At 45.8% G+C, this 12,275-nt stretch overlaps 1 long non-coding RNA gene across 1 annotated transcript; it reads right to left on the bottom strand.

The window, feature by feature from the left end:
* Positions 1-3,091: 3,091 nt before the first annotated feature.
* LOC142075540 (uncharacterized) lies at positions 3,092-6,758 on the bottom strand. The gene is made up of 3 exons (XR_012670910.1): positions 6,577-6,758; positions 4,904-5,108; positions 3,092-4,048 (listed from the first exon to the last, which is right to left on the bottom strand). It is a non-coding gene; the product is annotated as an uncharacterized LOC142075540 (long non-coding RNA).
* Between the last annotated feature and the right edge of the window lie 5,517 nt (positions 6,759-12,275).

Raw genomic sequence — 12,275 nt, 5'->3', positions numbered from 1 at the left:
TACATAGAAAAAAAAATTTTAAACACATATAATAGTGTTGAGAGTATTAAAAAAAAAGTTACGATCTGTTTCCACAGCGTCAAAACACAGGGCAAGCGAGTTGCCCCCACTCGTGCTGCCGCGTCCCCCGAGCCGAGGCGGGCGCAGCACCAGGCTGGGGCAGGCTGCCTCCCGCCCTGCCCTTTCCTGCGCCGGCCACGCCGTAACCCCACGCAAAAATCAAGAGTGCGGACAGCAAACTCTGCAAGGAAACACGGTGTATCACACACGGGCAATGCCAGCGACTGCATCCTCGGGGTTATTTTTTGTTGTCGCTCTTTTCCTCAACTGCACAAAAATAATGTGCGGAAGTATGAATGGAGAAACATTAAAATAAGTACATTACAACACAAAATGCAAGCCCGGTCCCACGGGGAGAGACGGAGCACGTCTCTGTACTTTCTCGAGGCGGTTGCGGAGTTTTTTCTTTGACTAAATCTCCTGCTACCGGACGGGAAAATGGAACAATTATTAAACCGAGCAATAATTAGTTTTAAAGTATCTCTAAATTGGTTCAAAAGCAAGAGGCACCTCTTTGAGAGTGCCGGGGGTCCCCAGCCTGTAACAGGTTGTCATTTAAATGCGGTGTGTGTGGGTGTGTGGGTGTGTGGCGTGTGGTTTCTTTTTTCTTTCCCCCAAGCGTAAAATCTTGACAGCTGTTTCTCACGAGAATCTTTCGGTTGATTTTTATGGAGAAAAATTGACAACGTATCGGCTGTATTTCCCAGCCCAAATGCCCGCTGCAGCTTCACCAGCACGCTGGCATGGGCAAACCCAGTTCCACTCGATCCCTAATCCATCTCCCAGCTCCAAAGTTACACAGCGAAATCCCAATCCTTTTCCTCCCCACTTTCACTTCCTTTGATTGGACAAGTTTTGACAAGTTGCAGAGCCCTGGATAGAGACCCTACTCTGCCTCCGGCACTCGGAGGAGTCTACCCAAATCTTTTATTATGTTGCCGTACTGCGGTGTTCTCTGCTGCTGGATCGGTATATTTTATTGGTAGTCGTCGCAATATTTGTGGTTGTGAATATAACGGTAATAATTCGGTGACTTGCTAAACGTAGTTCGTTCTGAAAAGCTCCTAGAAATCATAAGTATAGTTATGAAAAAACCTAAGAGCAAATAATGCACTAAACTACTCCTGGAGAACCTTCCTACCCAGTATGGGATCAATCCCCAAATAAGAAACGTTGAACGTCGGTGTAGGCGGTAATCCGAAGTTTGAATGAGAGGCGCAGGAGTCATCTCGGTCTGCTGCAAAGCAGCCTCCGAGCACGAATGAGAGGACACCACGGGTTTCTCCTTCGGCTCCTCTTTTCCTAAAAAACTTCTGAAAAAATCAGTAAGAAATTAAAAGCGGAGAGGAAATACCACGTACGCTGGGATGGGATTTGTCTTGTGCGGGCGTAATTCTCTTCCGATCTTGTTGTACACGTTGCAAGTATAGAGAGGCGGGAAACTGCCCTTTAAAACGAAATTTGAACGAGTACTTTTACATTTCCTTTTAAAATGGGGTCACTTATTTTTTCACTAGAACTGCGTGGCAGCCCGCCGCGGGCAGGCGCCTGCACGCATCTGATCACAAATGTGCGAATCAGAACCGTAGGCTGGGTGCGGGATCAGCGCCGGGGGGTTTATCCTAAACGTTACACTTCGAGGTTTACGTCTGTGTTTGTCTAATACAATTCATGTCAGGTGTTTTTCTTCGAAATTGAGCAAGAGACGCCGATCGCTGTAAGAATTAACCTGTGACAAGTTTTAGGTGGAAAAGGGAATTTGACAATGCCGTAGTCGAACATTTCAACAGCCATTTACCACTAAGGAGCGCAGCTTCCAGAGTTATATACCTTGTACTACAGTTCATAAACTTGATTTATGATGAAACAGAATTGCTGGTTTTTACTGCTCTGGCCCTCCCAGATGGTAAGAGTATGACTGCAACATGTGGGATTTACAGTGAGTGAAAACAGCATTATATCGAAAGCTTCCCCTGCATACGTGATCCCAGTCAGCAGGTAATGGAAAACTCTGTCTTGCAAAACCACACACGTATTCAAAACCAGATTTTCGCGGTCAGATGATGCAAAGGAGGTCTGCGTGCTCCTCCGCTCCCAGACCTGCCCGGTGCCGCACGCACAGCAGAAGTGCCCCGGCGGTGCCTTTCAAGGAGCGGAGGGAGCCCACGCCGAAGACCCGGTCCCGGCCGCGGGGGCTGCCGCCGGCGGTGCGGACGGGAGCAGCAGCAGCGCAGGAGGGCGGCGGGGAGCCGACACGGCGGTTCTGCACTCCCCGCGCGCGGGTGCGCACACGCGGCCGGCGGCGGCCGAGGGGAAAGTGCGGGCGCTGAATTTTCAGGAGCAAATCTTCTCCCGAGCATCCGTGATTGTCCCGGTGCAATCGCATCGATGCAGTTCGGAGAAGGGGGTGGAATCTGTGCCACCTTAGCATGCTAATTTTTGTGCCTGAGATAAGCTGTCGATGTAGTCACGTAACCTGGTGTTATTTAATACAACAGAGTGGACAATATGCACTATTCGGTGTAAATCCCCATCTCCCGGCTCGGTCCCCTCATAAAATCATAGATCGGCGCAACGATACCGGGAAGGACGAGAGTGCATTATTAACAAAACGGCTGAGCAATCAAAACGCCGCCCTGCAGTTACCTCCGCAGCCCCCCACCCTCCCGAGGGGCGCACGGAGCTCTCTTTGCGATCGCTCCCCCCGCGGAGCCGCTCGCACCGTCAACCCCGCCGTTACCGGCGGCTCCGCCGATCCCTGAGGGGTTACTGGTGCCGGCGGCTGGCGGGAAAGGGAGCCCCCAGCCCAGCGCTCCCCCCTCGCCCCCCAGCGAGGAGCCCGGCTTTCCCCTAGCTCGACCTCGGGCTCTGGAGCGGCGGACGCTTCACAGGACGTCGCCGCTGCGGGGCTTCGGCTGTGCCCGCTCTGGGGGCAGCGGGCTTGCGAGGAGACCCGCAGGGCTCCCCATGGGCACATCCCCGCTTTTTGTCCTCCTCCGACCCTCTCCTTTCTCCCTACGGACCGCTCTGCAGCCCCCTCCTAAGATGTGCGGCGTCTTACCGAGGCGCTTGGCAGAGGGCTACCTCTCCGCTCTAACCGGGAAAAAAGGGTTTTCGAGGCTGTGTGGAGGACATGGGGTGGCCCAGGAGAGCGGCTTTCGCTGCCTGTACCTCGGAGGGGCTGCGGCGGTGGGAGCGGGAGTCTCTGGCACGGATCCGCTCACCCGCCGGCTCCGAGCACCGCGAAGCGACACCCAGGGGCATTTTCGTGGGTGATTTGTACGCACCCGTGGAAAGCTCGGGAGAGGGAGGGAGGGAAGTGGAAGAGATTTGGGAGAGTGCAAAACCCGTGCTGGAGAGGGAGAGCTCGGCTTTGGAAGTACGAAACTGTATCTTGCCAAGGTGATAATTGGAAAAATATCCCAGCGTTTCTATAGGTTTGGTTTTCTTTTTTTTTCTTTCTTTCCCCCCGCCCCGATATAGCACAAATTCATGTAAGTTTTCGACAGCTAAAGTCGTCAGAGTTTCCATCCCTCATCCAGAAAGCCACTAATCTGAGTTGCTTTTGCAGTGGCTATTTACAGGCAATTATAGGACAGGCATATGTTACCGAAAAGCAGGAACGAATGTAGTCTTTCGTCCTCTTTCATGCTTTTAATTAAATGGTTCTCTCTGTTCGTGCACACTTAAACACTTTTTTACTTGCCTCCAAAGCCCCTTGCTTAAAAAATACTGAAATACTGCAGGTTTTAAGTATTTAATTTTTTTTACTGTGGTCCTCTCTGGGCTAAATGAAAGGTGATGGTTTCACTTTAGACCATTCATACGCCGGCAAGAAGAGTCAAATAACGAACGTATTTCACTGCAGAGGTTCCCAGGGAAGGGGAGGTTTCGTTGCGCGGCCGGCCGCAGGCTCGGCTCCCCCCCACGCCCCGGCCCTCTGGGTGGGTGCTCGCGGGCCGTGGGAGCGTCGCAGGGGCGGAAGGTCCTGTGGAAATAAAAGGTGGCCTTATTATTATTATGAAACTTATTGACAAGCCATAATGTAAACAGGCACTCCTAGAAGGAAGTGAGCAACTTCTTGTTTCAGTGGTTTTGCGGGGTATATGACTACTCATACGGTCTTGGTATTTTAATTGTTGCTCCTCTCGCCGTAGACGTGCGGTCTTGACACAGCTGAGTTGTTAAGTCAAGAAGCCAGCAAGAGACAATCACACGCAGGGCTGTCTCCTTCGCTGAGAAATAATAACCGAACACGTTGTAAACCCAGCATTATAATCTCAGGAGCATTTTTAACTCATGCTCACCAGTGCTCGTAGCATAGAGACGCTACTCGTAAAAATTTCTCCATGGTGAAATGGTTCGTTTTCGTTTGAGGTCTCTATGCATGCCATTTCCCGATTTTCTGTGGTGTACATTCTTTGTTTGGAGTTCATAAAATTAACAAATCTGGATTTAAAAGCTCCGGAACAGTCCCTTGCTGAGAGTAAGTGTGGTGTTCTGGGGCTAATACCTGCTATTACAAAATATCGTTCTTCTTTTGCCCAGATGAACTGTCTGGGAAACAGGATATCAGGCAACTACTCTTCGTTTGCAGCGACATGGGGGAGAGGAGAATCCCCCCTTGGTAACACTGCCGCTGGTGACCAGGACATTCAGAAATCTTGACGCTGCAATTGTATTTTGTCTTTTATCTGAATCTCAGTGACTATCCCCTTCCATCCCATTTCTCCACACCTCATTTTTCTCTCTTTTTCTCAGTCCAGCCTAGCTTTCCTTCTCGAAACCCAAAAGTTCCTTTCCCCTAAAGCTCTCAAACCACCCCCCTCTTTTCCCTACACACCGTTAGGACCTTCTCCGTCATTCCTGAAAGACGCTCGTTATTAGGAGACATCCCCCCAGGGCGGTGCATTCAGCCTTGACCGCAGCCTGTGTGTCTCCAGTCTGACATACTGGGAATTCAAGAAGCACACTGGATGAAGGTCCAGATCAAAAGGAGACAATCCAAACGACGCTGAAGTTCGAGCTGCACCGTTTCCCCCTTCTTTCTAAAATATTTATTGAAGGCAACAGTTCATTAATTGGAGAAAGATAGGATAGCTCTATTGATATCAGTGGTATACCACAATTTATAGCAATTACAGATCCGTATCACAGTCAAATGTCAACCTAACAGAGGCAGGCACTTCAGCAAAGAAGAAAGCCTGTTATGGGGTTGGAGAGGAAGGGACAAGAACTAGAACTGGGACTTTTTTTGAAATCTAAAAAAGGAGGCAGATCTGATTCCATTTGAGGTTTGTGCCATTTCTTATTTTATCCTTGTGGTTCACCAATTCCTCGCAAAACAATAATAGACATTCCTACATAATTTGATATTTAGCTATTAAAACAATTCAACATGTGCTATACATAATTTAATTAAGATCCCACCTTAAATCAAGTGCTCGTGTATTACAAGCCTAAGTCCAATGTGGGACAATTGCTCTGCTGCTTTGAAGCCCCGGTGCAGTGTGTGCCCACGTAACGCGGGGCAATTCCTGGACTGTTTGCAGCCGGTCCCTGCGGGTCTGGGCCTTTCCCTTTGTTAGACATCTGCCATGTGATCCGTGCGGAGGACTGGAAAGGGCAGCCTTGTAACAACATTATTTCAGGAGGATAATAAGTAGCCATCATAAATTCCTTTTTTAATAGTTTATTGCCGGTTGTTGTCTATTGACAGTGCCTGTTTTATAGCATGGAGGAAAACAGTTCCTTGTTGGCACTAGTCACTAAAACTGTTTGATAGCTCTGGCCCTTTTTAGTGCCTTGAGAGAAAACCTAGTGTCTCATGAAATGAATCATAAATAGCTGAGTTGAAGCTGAACAAAAGACGGAAAGAGGGAGGAAAAAAACAGTCTTGCACTTACTGAAATATGTTTACTTTGGACAATAATCTATTAACTAGTTTAACAAAGATACTTTAAGGCTCAATCCTGCTGTCTTAGCTGGAAGAAAAAATAAATTCCATGAAGATTTTGTCTTGGGCCTTAATAAGGAGGCTGTTTAGCAAAGATTGTCTTTCTTCTAGCTGACAGAGTTGTACAGACAAAGCTCTTATGTACTAAACTGCACCTTTTTGAAAGCAGAAGCAAAGCAGTCTAATGCTTAGAGCTGTCTTGTTATCACTATCCTGTTGTGTAACATTGGACTATTTATGCAATCTCTTGGGGTAGGATACAATGAAATATATAGGTAATTTATTTAGAGGGCTGAGAAAGAACTGGATGCCCACTGGGTCCCGCAAAATCCTAACTATGCTGCTGAGTAACTCTCCAGATGTTTACATTTACAGTCCCTACCCTGAATCATTTTACTCTGAACCCTAAGACCATCACTCTTATCTAAGTCTGTTCAAAATCCAGAAACCTGGGTGTCCCAGTCACTACTGGGCGTCACTGCCCATGTAGAAGGGCTTGCAGTCTTTATGGGCACCATTGTACAATTTTGCTAAAGGTTACTTTAGTCTTTTTTACTTACAGTCTTTCTCTTTCCCCCTTCCGTCCCCAAGGGCTGATGAGTGCAATGTGGATACCGAGACTCCAGTTTCAGCCTGAAATATTAATTTAAATTTTTGCCAGTTTTCTCCCTAACCAGCCGATCCCTATGTGACCTGTCTGAGCAGGTGACTTCTAAGCTCATCCAGGAGACACCAGGGAGATCTCACTTTGGACCTAATTTATTTTGGATGAAATATGCTGCCAGATGCCAGTTCGAAAGACAGGACTAAATGATGGAGCCCGTTGTATATATAACACTGAAACAGAAATAAGAAACTTGGGTTCAATATCCTCCTCAGCCTCAGAGGCTGAAAAATCTTAGGTGAAATCTATGTTTCCCATTTGTCATGAGAGTATCTAAGCCACCGCCCTTCTTAAGCTCAGCTGCACTGCAGAAATTAATCCAAAACTCAGTGCGATGGAGCACGCTCTGGGTGTTTGGTTTTCAAGCATTCAGCTATATTTCTGGTACCTGCTTCCTGGTCTGCTAATACTTTTAATCTAATGCTTTTATTTTTAATTTCTCAGAAGAGGACTCAAAACCCCAGAAATCCCATGCCTTCCAAGTGATGCTGGTTATGAGGCTAGAGCGATGCTCCTTCACTGTGTTAGCCTAAAATCTTCACTCCATACAGCTATGAGGAATGAGGAACATCTGTGCTTTTATGGATAGAACAAACGCAAGTGTGAGCCACCAGCCACTGGGCTAAGATGGGAAATGAAGCCATCCTTCCCACTTCCAGAGAAAATGCTGTAATCCACTTCTTTTTTTTTTTAACTATATAGCCAGTGGTAACATTTCCTTCACCTGAGATAAACCCCATGCTCTGTGTGGACCACATGATTCAAAGGGGGTACTGGGCCATAATACTCATGTAGGTGAAGACAACTTCCTACAGAGATATCCATCAGGTGCGTAAACTGCAGAAGGTCAGGTAGCATTTCACATGCTCCCCTGCCCCCAGAATTCTTCGTTAGCCCATTCTGTACAGCTCTGTGCTTCATCTCATAACTGCCTGGGCGCTTTTCTTGGGTGTGTATGCACTGTATAGGAAACTCGGGCACTTTAGGCTGAATTCTGGATTTCAGTCCAGACTGACTGGTGTCACCCCTAGTTTGTGACAGCTTTCATTCCTTATTTTATCGCATCTCTTGATTTTATGGGGTGAGAATATGTGATTTTTTTTTTCCAGGTAGGTTCACATTGCTATAGTTATCCCTGCTTCACTTCAGGATTAGATTTCTCTTGAACCCTCTTTTTGGACACCCTTCTGAACATCATCCACTTCAACCTACTTCTCTACCAGACAACATTGTGCATATGATTTATGATTGGCAGTGGTTCTCAGTTTTGTCCTAGGGCCAACACAAAGCAATGGCCTTGTCTGATGATCTGAAATCTTGTCCCAGTAAATGCTTCTCTCCTCATGTCATCCCTTGAGTGTTGGCATTGGCTGAGGAAGAAGACCCAACATCTCTGGTTTTGGTGCAGGAAGAGAGAGGTGCTTTCTTCAAAAACTTTAGTGAAAGAGTCATGATGGTGGAAATCACCCCCTGTGGTATCTGGGGTAGACTTCTCCGAGGAGTGTACAGAGTCTGATTTGTTACAGAATGTGTTGGAAACCTGAGGAGGGGATAGGGAAGTCCAAGCAGAAGTTTATAATAAATATCAGATCACTCCTTCATTTCTGGCACTTATTTATTTTTATTCACTATATGCTTTGAGTAAGACCTAAGGGCTTTAATAAATGAAATAAATGTTGCTGTAATCCTGTCTGTTATTTGTCAACCATCTGAAACTGCAGATGAAAGATGTGATTGGTGCCAAAATGAGTATGCAATGCATACCTTGCCTATTTTTGGTATGCCAAGCATGAGGCTCATGTGAATGGATCGTTGGAGCCACACACAGGCCCAGTGAAACCAACTGTGCAGCTGTTTGCATGCAACAGGCTACAGGGTTAGGGCCACAAGTCCTGATTTGCATGCAGTTACACACAGGTAACTTTGCACTGATGAATGGTTTCCTTTATTTTTATTGCCTCCGAAGCAGAGATAATTGTCTTCCTTCTTTCATTTATGTTGTAGATGCGAAGTTGCTTGTTATCTTTCAGCGCTTGCAGGATAATAAACAAATAATTTATTTTATGTCACTGTTTCTTTTTAAGGATTCCAGTCACCTGTGAGCATCTAGTGCAACAGCCCGTGTTTTATTAGTGTGCTCTACCTTTCTCTCACTTGGGTTTCAAAGTCCACTTGCTAGACAGAGTCAGAAAATCCCTTTTTTCCACTGTCATAGGACACCCACAATTTTCAGAAATCTGCAGAAATGTCTGTGCATGGAGAATGAGTACAGTTTTTTTTTTTCCTGTGAGGTACTCCGCTTTACATATTTTGCCATAACATTTTATCTTTCCAGATGTTTCATTCACTATTTTATTTGATACAAAGTCTTCATCCTTTTCCCTCCAGCTTTGCCTCCTGTCGTTGGAACACAGTAAGATGTGGAAATGCTGTGCAATACTGACACCTGCCAATATCTGTCTGGAGAGCACTAACCAACTTACCAGTGTCTCCTCATGACCTGACTCTTCTGCAGGGAGGAAAATCCTCTTGACTTAAGCAATAGTTGGAGAAGACAGGCAGAAATGTTGGGGTCTTCTACACTTTTCTCTTAAAAATATTTTTTTTCCTTCAACTGGGGAAAGTAAGAGTAGGAAAGTCTTCCAAACCAAAGAGAAATTTAGAATCATCGAAGCAAAATACATATGCACCCAATCATTTTAGTGATACATTACTTGGCCTAATCATTAACTTAAAATGCCATATAAGAATTTGTAATCCACAATAAATCATTCGGTAAGAATGATTTAAATGTACTGCTGACTAATGTAAACCAGTCTAGTTTCCACACTCAGTTGGCTGCCAAACATTGTTTAAGAAAAAGGGGGGTGTGTGATCCAAGTTGACATAATTTATAGCAAATATAACGCTCCAATATAGTGGTGGTTTGCAGATTATTGGCTTTAAGAGATAGGAAGAAGATGACATATTAAGTACTGTGAGGATTGCCAGGCCTATTAGGCAATAATTAGTGCCTTAATTAGGATGCTTTGCAACTCTATGTTTAATTGTTCTCAAAGCCTGCTTGGAAAAGCCTTTATAATCATCTTATCTGCCATGATACTGGAGAAGTGAAATGCTGGTTAATTTACTAACACAACAGCAAAATAAAAAGGCTACTTCTATGGTAGAGGCACAAGGTTGCTCTTCTTAGTATGGAGGAGTTAGTGTTTAAAAAACAATTAAATCAAGCATACGCTGTGCTGAAGTGCAGAAGGAAACAAGGAGCAGTGATAGGAGACACGTCAAGTGGATGCGTTGTTGAGGAGGGAGAGTGGGAATGGCCTTGGGCTTAAAGAACAACGATGATGTGAAATGCAGCAAGCAGTAATAAACAGTGAGTGTGAGGAGACATCTTCTCTATCCCCAAGTCTTTTAATTTAGATTTTTCTTTGAAAAAAAGGACAAATGAAGGATATATAAATACTGATTTTAATGTAAACAACAGTTGTTTCAGTGAAATGCTTCCTATTCACTATCTTGTAACACATATATTATTTCCGCTGTCACAATAAAAATATTCTAGAAAATGAGCCACTTCTGGATTGGCCAGCATGTTATATCTTTTATCTTTCTTCAGACTAAGATTGTATCAGCACCACAGTGGTGCAAAGAGGGGGGAGAAGGTCTGCTCCACAGCCGCTGCAACGTGATGCAGCACAGCTGAAATCAACTGTGACACTCTTAGTAGTCCAGCTGTAGCATCATGGGTTAACTATTTGAATATTTACTCAGCTTTTCAAACAGTTTGTTCAGCCCTCCATGCTGCCCCTGCTACATGATTGCCAGTACCTGAGGCAACTAGCTCTAGCCTCGCTGGCACTTCTGCCTCTTGCGTTGCAGCCACAGCAGTGCACTAAATCCCAGCAATCTGGCAGGGTGCCTATGATCTCAGATCCTTTCGGTGCATTGGAAAACATCTACCCCATGGTGCCTGTCTGCAAATAACGCTGTCACAGCTTTGCTCTTGTGTGAGGTATGAGAGCACATTCCCAGCAGAGGAATGATAGGGAAATTAGCTCATTCTGCACAGTCATTATGTAGTTCCTGCAGACCTCCCCCCCATGCCACCCCCTCCAATGCTCCTTTTAAAGATACATCATGATCAAACGGGTGTAACTCTTCTAGACACTGTGCAGGGAACAGCCTTTGCAAACTCAAGTGTTAATACACCAGACAGAATCAATGGGTTTACAGAAGAGCAGAGATTAACGACATTGGGAACACTGCGTATAGGAGTATGGAAAGCAAGGCTATTCCCTAGGAAGTTAAAAAATCCATTTCATTCATATCTTTTGTAGCCTAAATGGCCACACATGACTAATGCCTTCTGAATTAATCATTTTTGGAGTACGCAGCTGTAATACCTTAAAGCTATGTGGTTTTCAGAGTGTTATTAAGCATTTTCTGACAATATCTGGTTGCTTTTAGGCAAAGGTACTCAAAAAGCAGATGCATCTAAAATTAGGGAGACAGCAAAGAGGGGAGGAGGCTTGTTAGAATATGTTTGAGAGTAGATGATGTTGAAGGGGGAGGGAAGGTTTCGTGCAGCAGAAATCAAGCCAGCCAGGCAATTACTATGAAACTAAGATAAACAGTTTCAAGAGAATTATTTGACCTGTTTGGACCTACTTTCTCCTGTGATTATCACCGACCAGCATCTGTATGCTCAGGGGTAACTTACCTCCCACATGGTGCAGCATCTAGTTCTGTGGAGCTTGAGCCCTCGTGCTTACAAGTCAGAAGCCCCCAGCAAGCCTTGCTTAATGTAAAGTTCGTTGTGGCCGTGGCTGGAGTAGCAGAGCAGAGCCCTGGAGAAGCAGAAGCAAACACGACTCCACCTGCAATATCAAGAGCTGCACTTGGACACAGGGACTAAGTATTAGGACAGATCCAAAGGAGAAGACAGCAGAGGACAGCCACTCCTGCCTTTGTGGCAATTATGTGTCAGGTTAGATCCACTGGTGTATGTGAGCATCAGTCTCATTGAGTGGGGGAGCCAGTCACCTTTTCCTCTGCTTTGGGCACTGCACAGCCACCTGATCAGGAGCTGGGTAATGGTAAATGTTCCATGGAAAGCTCCTGACTCACATACATGTTGAAGTATGAACTTGCCAGCAAAGTTTTGGTGCCCCTGCCTCCCCTCTCACTCTTCTACCCTCCACAGGTGATGATGCAGCAGAGCTCTGATCTTGGCTCGGCGAAAACTGGCCAATGATATCTGATAGGTCATTGAAGGTCAGGAATTGGGCATCATATCTGTATGCTACCCATGACTGTAGACAGATAGTGTCCAGTGGGAATGCCAGCTTTCGCTGCAGCAGAAGAGCAGAGACCCTGTTTTCCACTTTGGAGCACCAGCTCGGCTCCCTCCAGGTGTCTTGGGTTCAAGGTCTGCAGCTGCCTCCCACACCATCCCCTCAGTCCCTTTAAATCTTTTTTTCACACTTCCGTAGCTCCTGGCTCAAAAGGAAGCCATCCATGTAAGACAGCTTCAAGGCTCCTCTGCTTGAAATTCTTGCCTATCCTTTTCTGCCATTTCCTTTAATAGGGTGG

Source organism: Calonectris borealis, chromosome Z (assembly GCF_964195595.1).
Source record: "Calonectris borealis chromosome Z, bCalBor7.hap1.2, whole genome shotgun sequence".
Classification (NCBI taxonomy): Eukaryota; Metazoa; Chordata; class Aves; order Procellariiformes; family Procellariidae; genus Calonectris; species Calonectris borealis.
Note: the sequence above shows the minus strand (reverse complement) of the source record. Positions and strands in the feature narration are given on the sequence as shown.